The 16,828-nt window shown below is 42.2% G+C and overlaps 1 long non-coding RNA gene across 1 annotated transcript; it reads right to left on the reverse strand.

The window, feature by feature from the left end:
- Positions 1-2,019: 2,019 nt before the first annotated feature.
- LOC116972870 lies at positions 2,020-10,879 on the reverse strand. Its single transcript, XR_004411939.1, has 3 exons — positions 10,841-10,879; positions 2,835-2,838; positions 2,020-2,029 (listed from the first exon to the last, which is right to left on the reverse strand). It is a non-coding gene; the product is annotated as an uncharacterized LOC116972870 (long non-coding RNA).
- Positions 10,880-16,828: the final 5,949 nt, after the last annotated feature.

Below are 16,828 nucleotides of genomic sequence, written 5' to 3' on the forward strand. Positions count from 1 at the left end.
TGTGGGATGCGCGGCATCTGTGAAGCAAAACAGATGGACGATGTTTCGGGCTGGGAGCCTTTTTCAGACTCCCAACCTTAAACATTGCATGCCGATATCCCTCCACAGATGCCGCATGACCAATTGAGTTACTGCAATGGTATTGTTATTGATCAAGATCCCAGCATCTGCAGTCTCTTGTGTCTGCAAAGTTTAAAGTAGATGTGCTGTTCAAGTTTTTTTTAAACAGAACCTAAAATTTGCTGCCAGGGGATGTGATGGAAGCATATGCAACTGCATAATTTAAGAATCAAATGGATAGGCACTTGAACAGGCAGGGAGTGGAGGGATGTAGACAAAGTGCAGGCCTACAGAGGAAGTGAGAAAAAGCTTCTTCACTCCGGCTATTGAACATGTAGAATTCTTTGACTATTGAAAATGTAGAATAAAGGGTTTCGACCCGAAACGTTGCCTATTTCCTTCGCTCCATAGATGCTGCCTCACCCGCTGAGTTTGTTCCCGATGTTGGGGAAGTCCAGGACAAGGGGTCACAGTTTAAGGATAAAGGGGAAATCCTTTAGGACCGAGATGAGAAAAACATTTTTCACACATTGCGTGGTGAATCTCTGGAACTCTCTGCCACAGAAGGTAGTTGAGGCCAGTTCATTGTCTATATTTAAGAGGGAGTTAGATGTGGCCCTTGTGGCTAAAGGGATCGGGGGTATGGAGAGAAGGCAGGTACAGGATACTGAGTTGGATGATCAGCCATGATCATATTGAATGGCGGTGCAGGCTCGAAGGGCCGAATGGCCTACTCCTGCACCTATTTTCTATGTTTCTATGTTTCTATGTTTCTCCAGCATTTTTGTCTACCTATGTAGAACTCTGAACTGTGAAGACCAGGTCACTGAATATTTTTAAGGAGAAAATATATACATTTTTAGATACAAAAGGCATCAACCTGGAATTGCAGAGCGTGGCAAGGTGGAATTAAGGAGAGGATCAGCCATGATTATATTGAATGATGGGGCAAGCTTGATGGTTTGAATGGCTTACTCCTGCTCCTATGATCCTGCATTCCTAGCACAATCTTCCAGTATAGTACTGACACAGCTGAAGGTGCCATTTTCCAGATGAAATGTTAAACTGGGGCTCCGACACACCCTCTGATAGATTTGAAGGAGCCCACGGCTATTTTCAAAGCAGGGAAAGGTGCTCTTCCCTGTGTCACTTGTGCTGGCTCTTCAAAAGAGATTTTCAATCAACTCTACTCTCCCCAATTCTTTCTTCGTGGCCGTGGATTTTTTTTCTCCTTTTCAACCATACAACCAGCTTCCCTTTGAATGCTTGCTTCAAATGCAGAAGGTGAATAGACAGCATTCTGCCACATTGCACCAGCCACATATTTAATTCAGGAAGCTAAGGTGTTGGCATGCATGATGATAACATAGTGCCTCACAGAGCTCCACCATTCATTAAAGATTGATCAACATGCCTCTTACCTAAATATATATTTCATAAAGACATACAAGCTTTGCAATAAGTAAATAAAACCAGCTCGTAATTAATAACATTTAGGTGCAAATCATGTCCAATTAGTCTATTGTTAAGAGGCAATGACCTAAATATCATGCTCTTCCTCAGGCAAGAAATGCTTTATACTTTACAGTGAATGTGCTGCCACTGTTTGCATTTACTGTGTCGCTATTATGTCGGTGGCCTACTTTCTCTTGCCCATAAAGCAAAGTTGTGCACTTTAATAGAAAGAATTGTGATGCTTGATTGCCAAGGAACAATTGAAGAGGTTAGTAGGAAATGCTTAATGGAAGAAATGTATCCAGGAGCTGGCTTGAGAGCACGGAGCAGAAACGAGAAGGTACGTACAGTGACCTGGACTGAGTGTGGGGCCTGCCTTTGGCTGGCCACATGGGACGGGCACTGAGTATGCTGATGGGAAAGTTATGAAAGGGAAAATTACAGGTGGCACAGTGGTAGAGCTGCAGCTTCACAGCGCCAGAGACACGGGTTGGATCCTGACCTTGGGTGTTGTCTGCAGGGAGTTTGTGCATTCTCCCTGTGACCTTGAGGGTTTTCTCCTGGCGCTCCGGTTTATTCCCACATGCCAAAGATGTGCAAATTTGTAGGTTAATTGCTTCTGTAAATTGTCCTTAGTGTGTTGAATGAGAAACTAGGTTTAACATAGAAATAGTGCACAGTTGATTGATAGTTGGCATTGACTCGGTGGGCCATAGGGCCTGTTTCCATGATGTAAATCTAAAACAAAAAAATTAAAGACAAAGATAGATACAAAATGCTGGAGTAACTCAGCGGAAGAGGCAGCATCTCTGGATTCCAGCATTTTGTTTCCTATTTCGGTGTAAACCCGAATCTGCATTTCCTTCCTACACACTTTGACTAACCATATAACCATATAACCATATAACAATTACAGCACGGAAGCAGGCCATCTCGGCCCTATGAGTCCGTGCCAAACACTTATTCTCCCCTAGTCCCATCTACCTGCACTCAGACCATAACCCTCCATTCCTTTCCCATCCATATACCTATCCAATTTATTTTTAAATGATAAAATCGAACCTGCCTCCACCACTTCCACTGGAAGCTCATTCCACACAGCTACCACTCTCTGAGTAAAGAAGTTCCCCCTCATGTTACCCCTAAACTTCTGTCCCTTAATTCTCAAGTTATGTCCTCTTGTTTGAATCTTCCCTACTCTCAATAGGAAAAGCTTATCCACGTCAACTCTGTCTATCACTCTCATCATTTTAAAGACCTCTATCAAGTCCCCCCTTAACCTTCTGCGCTCCAAAGAATAAAGACCTAACTCATTCAACCTTTCTCTGTAACTTAGTTGCTGACACCCAGACTACATTCAACTACTATTCTATAACCCCTAAAGCATCATGGTCAATCTTCTAGATCAACTCTACTTTCCTCTCCTTGATCCTCACATCAGTTAATTTCTTCAATACCTAAAAATCTATTGATCACACTCATGAATACAGTTATTACCATTGCTGAATCCTCCACCATCAATAGTCAGGGGATCACCTCTGCCCAGAAATCAAACCCGAGCAATCATATCAATTCTGCAGCTGTGATAGTGGATCAGAGACTTGATATCTTGTCATGAACTATTTAATTCCTGACCTCCCAAAGCCTTTCAACAATCCACAAAGAATGAGCTGGTAAGCACTTGCCTGGATAAATGCAGTTCCAATAATTCTCAAGAAATTCTACACCATCTCAGACAAAGCATCTGGTTAATTAGCATCCCGTGAACAACCCAAAGCATTCATTCCCTCTACCTCCAAAGCACAATGGCTGTGGTGTGCAGCATCTCCAAAATCCACTGCAGTTGCTCGCCCAAGGTTACTTGCACAGCCGTTTCCAAATCCACAGCTACTCCATCCTACAATGACAGGAGACTCTTGGAATGAGTTATACCTGCAGATCTCCCTCTAAATTGCACATGATCCTGACTTGGAAATATATCGCGCGTGCTTCATTGCCATTTGGTCTAAATGATGGAGCAACCTCCCTGGAAGCACCATGGGAACATATTCACTAGAGAAACTGCTGCAGTTCATGAAGGCAGTCCATCTTTTCAAGGGGAATTAATGATGAGCAATAAACGCTGGCCTTACTATCAAAGCCCAGATCCTGAAATTAATTCAACGATATACTTCTGGAAATTCCTAAGATTCACCGTCCTTTGAGTGAATATATTTCTCCCCATTTCAGTGCTCAATGGCCAACCCTTTATTTTCATGCTGTGACCTTTATTTCTTCATTATTCAGTCAGGGGCAAATGACTCCCCACGTCTACCTACCCTCTAAGAGTGACGTAAGTTTCATTGACATCACTTCTCATTTTCCAAACTGAAAACAAAATCCTGCTTTATCAACTGCAGTTCTTTCCTACACATTTTCTATCTTCCACTGCGAAAGCTACTCAAGGTTTGCATACTTTGACGATGTTCTCCTCTTCTCTCCTTAAGGGAGTCTGAAGAAGGGTTCCGACTCGAAACTTCATCTATTCCTTTTCTCCAAAGATGCTGCTGGACCTGCTGAGTTATTCCAGCATATTGTGCCTATCTCCATATTTCTCAATCCCTCCTCTTGTGGAAAAACCTGCCATCCTAAGAACCAGACCAGCGGACGTCTCCTTCAGATACATAAAGTGCTAAAAGTCTCAACAAGTCTGAATAAAGTTACATTGAGTGTTAACTACTCACTTCACAATTAACAACAGGTTATGGATATTCAGACTAAAGCTTGGCTAGACTGCATGGTGTACTTTATGAGACCTGATAATGTGTGTTCATTTTTTTCTGCTGAATATTCTATTAAAACATTTAGATTGATGTCAGTTTGGGCCGGTCCAGCCCAGAACCTTGTTCAGGTCAGGCTGACTTATGCTTAGATGGCCATAGAATGGGGATGAGAAAAGGAAATAGATCTGCCATGATCAAATGGAAGATCAGATGCAATGGGCCAAAAGGCCTAATTATGCTCCTACGTCTCATGATTTTATGATCGTATCCATTAACCTGTCCAAATGTCTTTTAAACATTGTAATTGCAGCTGACTCCACCACTTTATCTGGCACCTTGTCACCAGGGGGCAGAGTTTCAACCCTCTCTGTGCCACTCATTAATGTATACCTTGATCTGATGATCATATTTTTCAATCAGGGTTTCTGAGCAGTGACATGTTGGGCAGAATGGCCTGATATAGTGCTGTAAACCATTATCAATTCTGTGCAGGAAGATGAAGAGCCTGCCAAGATCGATCAACAACTTGGCAATTCCAAACGTCGATAGATATAAACATTTCACTGTCACACCCATGCTGAGTTCCAGCATCATTGAGAATGGGGATGTGATTGAAACAGTTATTGGACTGTCCACTGTAACTCATGATGAGAATGGATAGATCAAATGCTTCAATCTGATCTGTGGATAGTGCAATCATTTAGTTCCGTCGACTTTGTGCTTTCTCCAGTGATTAGCGTGCAAGTAAACTGAATTGTAACCTTCTCTATCTTTATGTATGCCTACTATTGGCATGTTCATCTGTACTCCTCATTGAATCACAACCAGCGTCCTGGATTGATGTTAATGGCAGAATTAGGACCATGCCTTGACACAAATGTGGTGAAATACCGTTTTTGCCTTTGCTGCGAGCCCACAGCTGCACATGGACACCCAGTTTAGGCTGGTACTTCTGTACTAAATATACTGCAGTATTACCATTCTATACTCAGGAGAGTATACCTTACTCACCCTAGTGGTTCTATTAACTCCACTCTTCGCATTATCACCTCTTCCCCAACCAACAATGGGCCATTATGGACTCCACCCCTCCTTGGTCATCCCCACCTACCCATACTTTCAGTCTGAAGGAAGGCTCTGACCCAAACCCTCACCCATCGTTTTTCTTCACAGATGCTGCTAAATCCTGTACAGCATTCTCAGGTGCTGTTTTGAAGAGGCACACAGCTTCCTGCTGTCCTACATAACAATCAACCCTCCATCAACACTGCTTAAATGGACGATCTGACCATTATCTCATTGCGGTTTGTGGAAACCCGCTGTGCATAAATTGGTTGCTGTTCTTTTCCAATTAAAACAATGACTACACTTCAAGAAAAAAACCTTTGTGTCTGCAAAACTGTTTGGGTATCCAGCAGTAATGACAAATGCTCCATATATGCAAATTAGCTTTGTAAACCAAAGTTGTACTATAATAATTTAAAAATACCACTGCAGTTGAGAAACTGGGAGTTCATATTTTAAATTCATTAAGATACGGTAAGATCCAAAGCTGGTGTGTTTCTTTTTACAAATCCCCTTCTGTTTTCCCTGATTAATAAATGAATTTTCCAAAGCAAAAATCAGTATGATGGAGGAATTATAACAACTTAATACTAATGGTTATTTTACCTTGAAATTAATTGCTTAATTAAATGTTTAGTTGGAAATAAATATTCAATTACTCCGCTGTAAATTATGGTTCATGGAATTTGTGGGTCACGATTATTATCTTGCAGAATATTTGGGCCTGTGGCTGATTCAGCAACACCACTATGTTTCGGTGCATTGAGTTGGAGCTATGTGTTGGGAAGCAGGAAAGACTTCTCCACGCATGTGATCTCAGCTTTTATTTACTCCTGCGAGATGCTACTGTACTGTTATTGTCCCGAGAAAGCATAGATTCATAGAGTCCTACAACATGGAAACTGGCCCTTTGGCCTAACTTGCCCACACTGACCAGCATGCCCCATCTACACTAACTCCACCCACCTTCATTTGGCCTATATCGCTCTAAACCTATCCTAGCCATGTACTTATCCAAAAGCGTTTTAAATGTTGTGATAGTACCAGCCTCAACCACTTCCTCTAGCAGCTTGTTCTATATGCTTATCACCCCTTTGTGTAAAAAAAAGTTGCCCATCAGGTTCCTATTAAATCTTTCCCTCCTCACCTTAAACCTATTTCCTCTGGTTCTTGATTCCGTGTCAATGCCGTGGTAAAAGCCAGCTTCTTTCAGCTTCGGACGATAGCTAAAATAAAACAATTCCTCCACTTTGATGACCTCGAAAAGATCATCCACACATTTATCTCCTCCCGCCTAGATTACTGCAACCCTCTTTACACTGGCATCAGCCAATCTTCCTTGTCCCGCCTGCAACTGGTCCAAAACGCCGCAGCGAGACTCCTGATGGGCACCCGAAAAAGGGACCACATCACCCCGATCCTGGCCTCTCTCCATTGGCTCCCTGTGCGGTTCCGTATACATTTCAAGACCCTCCTCTATGTCTACAAAGCCCTCAATGGGCTTGCCCCCTCCTACATTAAAAGTCTTCTCACCCACCACTCCACCTCCAGGTTCCTCAAATCGGCCGACTTGGGGTTGCTGAATATCCCGCGGTCTAGGCATAAGCTTAGGGGCGACCGCGCCTTAGCGGTTGCAGCCCCTAGACTGTGGAACAGCATCCCCCTTCCCATCAGAACTGCCCCCTCCATCGACTACTTTAAGTCAAGACTAAAATCTTATCTATACTCCCAAGCCTTTCCTGACGTCCACTGAGCGAGGGCTATATGTATATATGTATGTAGCTTGTTTGTTTATACTATTCTTATAACAAATGTAAAGCACTTTGGCCAACGAGAGATGTTTTTTTAAATGTGCTATATAAATAAATGTGACTTGACTTGACCTCTTCAAGATCATCCTTCATCCTTCTGCACTCTAAGGAATAAAGTCCTAGCAATAAAGTCCTAGCCTGCTCAACCTCTTCCTATAGCTCAGGTAGTCAAGGCCTGGCAACATCCTCGTCAATTTTCTCCGCACCCTTTCTAGCTTAACAATATCTTTCCTATAAGAGGGTGATTAAACGTGAATGCAATACTCTAAATGTGACCTCACCAATGTCTTGTACAACTGTAACATGTCATAGAAACATAGAAAATAGGTGCAGGAGTAGGCCATTCGGCCCTTCGAGCCTGCACCGCCATTAAATATGATCATGGCTGTTCATCCATCTCAGTATCCTGTACCTGCCTTCTCTTCATACCCCCTGATCCCTTTAGCCACAAGGGCCACATCTAACTCCCTCTTAAATATAGCCAATGAACTGGCCTCAACTACCTTCTGTGGCAGAGAATTCCAGAGATTCACCACTCTCTGTGTGAAAAATACCTCATCTCAGTCCTAAAAGATTTCCCCCTTATCCTTAAACTGTGACCCCTTGTTCTGGACTTCCCCAACATCGGGAACAATCTTCCTGCATCTAGCCTGTCCAACCCCTTAAGAATTTTGTAAGTTTCTATAAGATCCCCCCTCAATCTTTTAAATTCTAGCGAGTACAAACCGAGTCTATCCAGTCTTTCTTCATATGAAAGTCCTGACATCGCAGGAATCAGTCTGTTGAACCTTCTGTGTACTCCCTCTATGGCCTTCCCACTTTTATATTCAACTTGTGATGCCACTTTCAGGGAACAATAAGCCTGCATCCCAGATCCCTCTGCTCTAAACACTACCAGAGCTCTGTAAGTCGTGCCCTGATTAGACTTCATAAAATGCAACATCTCACACTTCTTAGTATTAAACTTCATCAACCATTCCTCAGCTCATCTGCCCAACCGATCAAGACCCTGCTACAATTTGTGACAACCATTTTCACTATCTACAATACCACCAGTTTAGTGTCATCTGCAAACTTACTAATTATGCCTTTCACCTTCTCATCTAAATCATTGATATAGATGACCAACAACAATGGGTTCACCACCGAGCCCTGAGGCAAAGCACCAGTCTCAGGCCTCCAGTTTGAAAAACAAGCTTCTACCATCACCCTCTGCTTCCTTCCATGAAGCCAATGTTCTATCCAGTTGGCTATCCCTCCTTGGATCCCATGTGATCTAACCTTCCAGAGCAGCCTACCATGCAGAACCTTGTCAAATGCTTTGCTGAAATAACTTGGTGAAAGAACCTGCAAGTTGTGTCAGCTGAATGCTGTCAACTGTAATTAAATGCACAATGTCTAATAAAGTCATGCACTCATCCTCAACTTCAATTACTTAATCTTCTGTGATCTGGTTGGCAGCTGGTACTGTGTTCATTTTGTTACACTACCACAGTTGGATATTTGCACCTTGGGGAAACTGGATGCCAAGTTGCTTAATTGATTTGGATGCTGTGTTTTATTTTTCAGATCGAATGGGGAGAGGTGATTTAACTACTCATCAGACAGTGAGCATAGCCTTCAAATTAGAACTTGACCATTCAGGGCTGGGCAGAAAGCACAACATATTTTCCCAAAAAGGCATTTGAGATTAGAGATCTAATGAATGATTCAAAGGTGGTATTTGCATAGTTTTGTTTGCGAGTGTACCTTGGGCCACAGAAACTAGACAAATCTTAATCAACATAAGAACAGGCTCAAAAGGCTAAATAACCTACTCCTAATCATCTGTTTCTCTATTTATACAGATTGCAAATCAATAGCTCGTGAGATTTTAAAGGTTTTAGGGATAGCAGTTTAAAAAATATTGTACACCACCGTTGACGAGTCTAAATGTTATTCTTTGCTACATTAATAGGATGACGAAGCCCTTTGGGTGTGTGGAATACACTGCCTGCAAGAATGGCGGAAGCAGGGTCATGGACAGCATTAAAGAAACATCCAAATGAGTACTGGAATCGCTGAGGTATGGAAGGCTAAGAACTGGAAGATGGGATTGATGCGAATGGGTGTCCATTGAAGATATGGATATGATGGGCTGAATTGCCTGTTTACATGTTGTACGATTCTAAGACGTCAAGGGAAAACAACTGCACTGGCTGCCTGCCTTAAATATGGTGCCTTCTCTCTTGTCATGTTACTATGGCTAAATCTTCACTGGAGGGCCCAGGGTTGCCACAAGCCTGAGAGAACCAATAGTGTCATAAACATAGCTTTTCATAGATTATATCTACATTTGATTATTTCTGCAAACTGCCTCTCTTACATCAAATGTGGAAAGCCCTATATTTTGGAACATCAAACTGAACCCGTGCACTGGCCCTTTTTACTTGATGATTTCGGCATACAGTCAATGTAAATATGTATTAATGCAATTATATATCTCCTTGGGGGGTGTAACCGCAACTGGAATATTGTGTAAAGCTTGGGCATCCTTAACTCAGAAACAATGTATTTGCCACAGACGGAATACCACCAGGATTCACGAGACAGGTTTGAGGGTTGACAGGTTTTCTATATGAATGAAGGTTGTCAACTGGGACTGTCTTCTCTCACTTTTGGAGTAATGAAACTAAATCTCTGACATTTACAATATACAACTCAGAACTAGTCAGGTTGAATGGAGGGTGAATGTTTCTTAGGTCTGAAGATTCTGGTGCAAGCAGGAGGTTATTAAGAACTGGTGAGAAGGCATTTCTTCATGAAGGGTTTCTCTTTCCTAGGGGGCCATGGTGGCTTAGTTGCTGAGTTTATTCAGAACTGATATTAATAGATTTCTGGATATTAAAGGAACTGATGGATGGAGAGGTTGTGCAAGGAGTGGGCAAAGTGGAGCTGTGAAAGAGATCAGCTGTGAACTTGATGCATGCTGGAGCAAAATTAAGGGGTGGCACACTGGTGCAGCAGTAGAGTTGCTGCCTAACAGCGCCAGAAACCCAGGTTTGATCCTGGCTATGTGTGCTGCCTGAAAAGAGTTTGTGTGCTCTCCCTGTGACTGTGTGTTTTCTCCACGTGCTCCGGTTTCCTCCCACACTCCAAAGACATGCAGGTATGTAGGTTAATTGGCTTCTGTAAATTGTTCCAAGTGTGCAGGATAGAACAAGTGTAAAGATGATCGCTGGTCGGCGTGAACTCTATGGGCCAAAGGGCCTGCTTGCACACTGTATCTCTAAACTAAACTAAACTACATTAGCTGACTCCTGCTTCAATTATCCATATTTCAGCTGGGAACACATTAGGCATTCAATAACTATCGATGTTCTTGGTGTTTCCTGCTCTTCAGATTTCACATTATTGTTGACTCGATTGTGACGATCCTTGAGGACAAAATAATCTTGTTGGCAGCAGTGGTTCTGCCTGGAGACTGGTGCTGTCTGGATCCCACAGGAATGAAGGAAATAATTGTCAGTAGTAAATGGAATATCCTTGGAGATCTCTGGCCACTATTCACCCTCACAACTGTATTCACTGTGACTGTAGATTGCTACTTTTCCGTATTTACAACACAATTTTAAACATGTTCTGTGAACCCAAGGGAGGCACAGCAGTTAGTGCCTAGCTTTTATTCAGATCCTCGGTCCCATTAACATGGAGTTTGCATACTCGCCCTTTGACCTGCTGGGTTTCATTCTATATCCCAATTCCAAGCTGACTGGTCAGTTAATGTTTCACTGAGCTTCCCTCTGGTGTAGGTGGGTGTTGACAGGCATGTGAGAGAACATGTTGCTGGAAAATAAGTGCAGAGTGGGATTGATAGGATTGTTCTAAGTGCAGGTATAGATTTGATGGGCTGAATGGCTTCATTCTATATCATAACAAAATAGATGAAGTAGTTTAGCTTAGTTTAGTTTAACATGGTCACGTGTACCGAGGTACAGTGAAAAGCATTTTGTTGCGTGCTATCCAGTCAGGGAAAAGACTATACATGATTAAAATCAAGCTGTCCACAGTGCAGAAATCCAGGATAAAAGGTATAGTGTTTAGAGCAAGATAAAGTCCAGTAAAGTTGGCTTTCACATTACCCACCCTGGTCACAAGACAAGACTGGAGAGTAATCCTCCACTCTTTGTCATGTGGGAGAAGGCAGATTATTGAGCCCAATGGCCCACCCATTTTTATCTCACCCGATCTGTAAATCTATTTGTTTCTTTATATCACTTACATACACCTGTTTTCTCCTTGAATGCATTCACATTTTTCACTGCAACAACTCATTATGATAGTGAGTACCTCAAACCCATCACATTCTGGATAAAGAAGATTATCTTGAATTTGTTATTAGATTTCTAAGTGCTATCTTATATTTACAACCTTTAACTTTCACCTCTTGCACAAACAAGAGTACTTTTCTCTCTCTGAACTCGAGTAATCCTTTCATAACCTTCATGCCCTCCATCAGGAAATGTTTTGCTGGAGTGAAAAAGCCATCATGGTCAATCTTTTACTGACCTTTCATCTGTGCTATCATCATGGTAAATCTTCTTCGTGAATGTTATAATTTGAATATTATAAATGATACGTTCGCAGAAATCTCACGCGCGCACACACACATGCACGCATGCGCGCGCGCACACACACACACAAAACAGAAGGGCTAATGAACATTGGCTGCATTGAGCTTTCATGCTCCCAATGCTATTCATAGCCCCTTAAGCAGATGTGCTGACGCTAGTTTCACAATACAAAGGACATACTGAGCTCTCTGCACCAATTTCATGCTCAAATTAACCAAGAACTCTTATCAGAGTACTGGAGCAAATTGCATCCTCAGCAGACAAATAAGTATTTCAATGGGCATTTGTTTTGAGCTGGTTAATACAGAATCCTCTACGAAACCGCCTCTGGGTTTGTATTAATGTAGGTCTTTAACATGGAGTGGTTGGTTGCATTTTCACCTCTGAAGCAGAAGGTTGCAGGTTCACGGTCCTGTACAAATGCAGCTTGAACTGGTGATGAATGTGATCTGCACTCTCAGAGGAGTTTCTTTTGGAGTGAGATGTTAAACTGAGTTCAGTTTAGATTAGAGATACATTGTGGAAACAGACCCTTTGGCCCACCAAGTCTGTACCGACCAGCGATCCCCACACACTAAACTAACCTACACACATTAGGGACAATTTTACATTTATGCCAAGCAACATTTATACCGAATTAACCTAAAGACCTGAATGTCTTTGGAGTACGGGACGAAACCGAAGATCTCTGAGAAAACCCACACGGTTACGAAGAGAACATACAAACTCCATACAGACAGCACCCGTCGTCGGGATTGAACCTGGGTCTTTGGCACTGAAAGCGCGGTAAGGCAGCAACTCTACCGCTGAGACACCATGGTTCATCTCCCGCCAAACATCTTTTTGGCAACAGTCCAAAGAAGCATTTGGTTTTCTTCCCTGACCAACATTTACCCTTCATCCATCATAATTGGTCCTTATCAATTTGCTCTTTGTGTGTGAATTTAATGTTACGAGTCAGGGCCATACCGCCTGGAAACAGGCCCTTCGGCACAACATGCCTGCATTTGTCCAATTTCCCACCAAACCTATCCTATCCATGTACCTATCTAAATGCTGCAATTGAAACTGCTCAACTATGTTCTCTGGCAGCTTGTTCCATACACCCACCACCCTTTGTGTGAAAATGTCACCCCTTAGGTTTTATTTTAGTTTAGAAATGCAGCGTGGAAACAGGCTCTTCGGCCCACCAAGACCGCCAGCAATCCCAACACATTAACACTATCCTACACACACTATGGACAATTTCCTCTAGTCCAATGTTCTCTGGTTCTTGATTCCCCTACTCTGGGCAAAAAACAGTGTGTTTATCCAGTCCATTCCTCTCATGATTTTATACACCTCCATAAGATCACTCCTCATCCTCCTCCATGCCAAGGAATAAAGTCCTAACCTGCTCAACATTTCCCTACAGCTCAGGCCTTTGAGTCCTTGCAACATCCTTGCAAATCTTCACTGTACCCTTTCCAGTTTGACCACATCTTTCCTATAACATGCTGATCAAAACTGAAAACAATACTCAAAATGTGGCCTCATCAACATCTTATGTAACTGCATCAGTAACATGGTCACATGTGATAGCAAGGTCAAGGGGTGAGTGAGAAACTGGGTCTTGTTTTATTTTCCGTGCACTAAAACAGTGCCTAAATTTGAAGTGCATTTCATGGGCTGGAAAACACAGTAGGAAGTTAAAAGGCAATGAAAGTACAATTAAAAGGTAACCTTTCTTGTCTTGCTTTAACTGTATGTTCTTCCTCTGGCAGTAAATCCAATCAATACATTCTCCAAATTGTTTGGAGGCAAGAAATTCCACGCACACCAAGGACATCTCAATGCTGTATTAAGATTCAGGTGGCCAAGTGTAGTATCAGAGCCACAGCCTAATGAAACATAGACAGAGTAATACATATAGGGTTGAGATGAGGAGACATTTCTTCACTCAAAGCGTGGTGGATCTATAGAATCGCCTTAATCATTAACTGTCTTCAAGAAGGAGGTTGGAGCGATCAAGGCACATGGAACAAAGTAGGAACAGGATACTGAGTTTGGATAATCTGCCATGATCATTCTGAACTGCAGAATTGGTTCACTGGGGCCAAATAGCTTGATCCTGCTCTTGCTCCTATTTCTAAATGTTATAATGTATCAGACATTTCCAGCATTGCTCTAACTGTCCCCATTCATTTATTAACCAGGCAGCTCCTAAAATGGTTTCATCTCGACGATTGTGCCTCCACTTCATCCCAAACATTCCCACTGTTCTCATCTGGACGTTAAACTTTACTTTAGACTTTAGAGATACAGCGCAGAAACAGGCCCTTCAGTCCACCCAGTCTGCGCTGACCGGCATTCAGCCCGCATACTAACAATATCCTACACACTAGGAACAATTTCCAATTACACCGAAGCCAATTAACCTACAAACTTGTACGTCTTTGTAGAGTGGGAGGAAACCGGAGCATGCAGAGAAAACCCACGACATCACAGGAAGAAATTATAAACTCCACACAGACAGCACCCGTAGTCAGGATCGAACCCGGGTCTCTGGTGCTGTCGAAACATCTACGCTGGAGAAACAAAATCCTGATTATGTGTAGAACACCCTCACTCAGTCCTGCAAGAATGATCCCGAGATTGTTACTTTAAATCCCCATCTCACTCCCTCTTATTCCAGGGAATTATTTGTTCCCTCACCCCTCCCATCCTCTGCAACTCAAAACACAATTGCTTATTCACGTCTTTAGTTGCGATGAAGGGCTTTTGAAGAACTCACATTTCCTCCCCACATTAGCTGCTTGACCTGATGAGTATTTCCAACACTTTCTCCAGTTATTTGAAATTGTGGTAAGTCTGACACAAAATAACCAAGGAATACATCATATGGATTATATATTAAGTGCTTATAGCCTTCACACTTAAGAGGTTTAATTTATTTGTATCTCCTCACTCCCCAAAAAAGGCTGCCTAACATTCTTGAGCTTAGGGCCAAGGCAACAGGAGATATACCTCCAATGGAGGATTGATTAAGATTGGGAATCAAGAAGCTAAACTTTAGGGACTGTATAGTTGATCCTTTTTCTTGTTGGTCATTTCCTGAGGCTATTGATAGCAAGCACAAAAATAATAATCTCTGGTACTGCTAATAGATGATTTTCTCAATTACCGCTTGGAAATGTAAGTTTTAAACTGAGCCATTAAAGATCGCTTCACTCACAAGTGGCATAAATTTTTTCAGTAGATTCTTCTTCATCTGCGAAAAATGAATTCATCCCTGTTCAGCCCAAGGGTTGACTAATACAGTAGAAGCTGCGTTCTGGCCTCACAACCAACAGCAGATGTTAATTTTATTATTGTCCTGAAGCACATTGTCATGAAAACTGTAGGGAAGCTGAGTGCTAACCTGCATGCCTCATTAACAGCTAATTTGTGGTATATTCATATGTGTTCACTTCAGTGTCCCTGGATGCTACCAATGTTTCAAATTGGCATCATTTGCCTTGTTTTCACAACACTGCTTTGGAAAGCAGGTACCCGATGCCTGTGCCACTGTGCCTTTTAACGGGAACAGGTCAGCCTTCTCTGTTGAAAAAGACAGAGAAAAAGACAGTGATTATCTTTTTTTCCACGGTGAATCTACCAGGAAGTGAAGTGAAACTCATTATGAGGCAGTGCATGGTGAATTCATCAATTTGAAACTCATCTTGCACTGAGTCAGCAAGTTGGGTCATTTGATCGCCATGGTGCAGTACAGAAATAAGCCAATCAGACTTCTGAGTTTGTGCTGGCCCTTTCAAGGAGCAACTTTATTTCTCAAGTTCCTGCAAATCTTTATGCTTCAAGAATTTATTGAAATCCTTTCCGAAGGGTGCCATTGCGCTTGCATCTACCAACCAATCAAACAGTGCACTCCACATCCTAACCACTTGTTACACGGAGAAATGTTTTCCTCATGTGCATTTGGGTCTTCTGCGAATCATTAGTCTGAAGATGGGGTCCCAACTTGAAATGTCACCTATCCATGTTCTCCAGAGATGCTGCCTGACCCATTGAGCTACTCCAGCACTTTGTGTTTCTTTTTTTGGAAACCAGCTTCTGTACTCCCTTGTTTTCACTTGAAAACTTTGCCTGCTGGTTAGTAAACTTCTGGCATTGGAAGCAGTTTCTCTTTATTTACTCTCTTGAAGTTATTTTTTGCATTTAATTGCATCTACCGTATCTCTTCTGTGTCACCTCTGCTCTCAAACGAAGAAGTAGCTTCTCTTGTCACATTGTGTATCCTTCACATCTGGAACCACTGCAGCAAGTATCTCTTCTGCATTCCCCAAAATCTTCATCTCATTCTCTAAATATAGTGCTTACTATTTGTAGTAAATGCCTACTATGTTCTGTGTGCTGAGGCAAAGCAGGAATTTCATTGTCCTATCAAGGACACATGACAATAATCTCACTTGAACTTGAACTTATAACTGTGCACATTATTAGATTTTGCACTAGAATTTCAGGATTCTAGTACCATTAACAGTAAATAAACAAATTCTGTTTTATTTTGGGCAGATCATGTTTTGGGTCCGAACCCTTCTTCAGTCTGAAAAGGGGTCCCAACCCAAAACCTCATCCGCTCACTTCATCCGCAAATTTCCTACAGAATCTTGCTTTTCTCATTATTCCAGCATCTGCATCACTTGTTTCTCCACTTTATTAACTGCTTTGTGAACCTGCCCTTCAAGCCCTCTTTGTTCATCCAGGCTTGGATTCTGACCAATAATTTAGCATTCCCTCCCCTCCTTTGGTCTGTTTGTACATTACCTCACATTTCTCCAGAATGAAATTCATTTGCCATTTTCCTGCTACAATTGTTTGAATAATTACATCACAATGGACAATAGACAATAGGTGCAGGAATAGGCCATTGGGCCCTTCGAGCCAGCACTGCCATTCAATGTGATCATGGCTGATCATCCCCAATCAGTACCCTGTTCCTGCCTTCTCCACATATCCCCTGACTCCTCTATTTTTAAGAGCCCCATCTAGCTCTCTCTTGAAAACATCCAGAGAACCTGCC

The sequence above is a fragment of the Amblyraja radiata genome, chromosome 5 (assembly GCF_010909765.2).
Source record: "Amblyraja radiata isolate CabotCenter1 chromosome 5, sAmbRad1.1.pri, whole genome shotgun sequence".
Classification (NCBI taxonomy): domain Eukaryota; kingdom Metazoa; phylum Chordata; class Chondrichthyes; order Rajiformes; family Rajidae; genus Amblyraja; species Amblyraja radiata.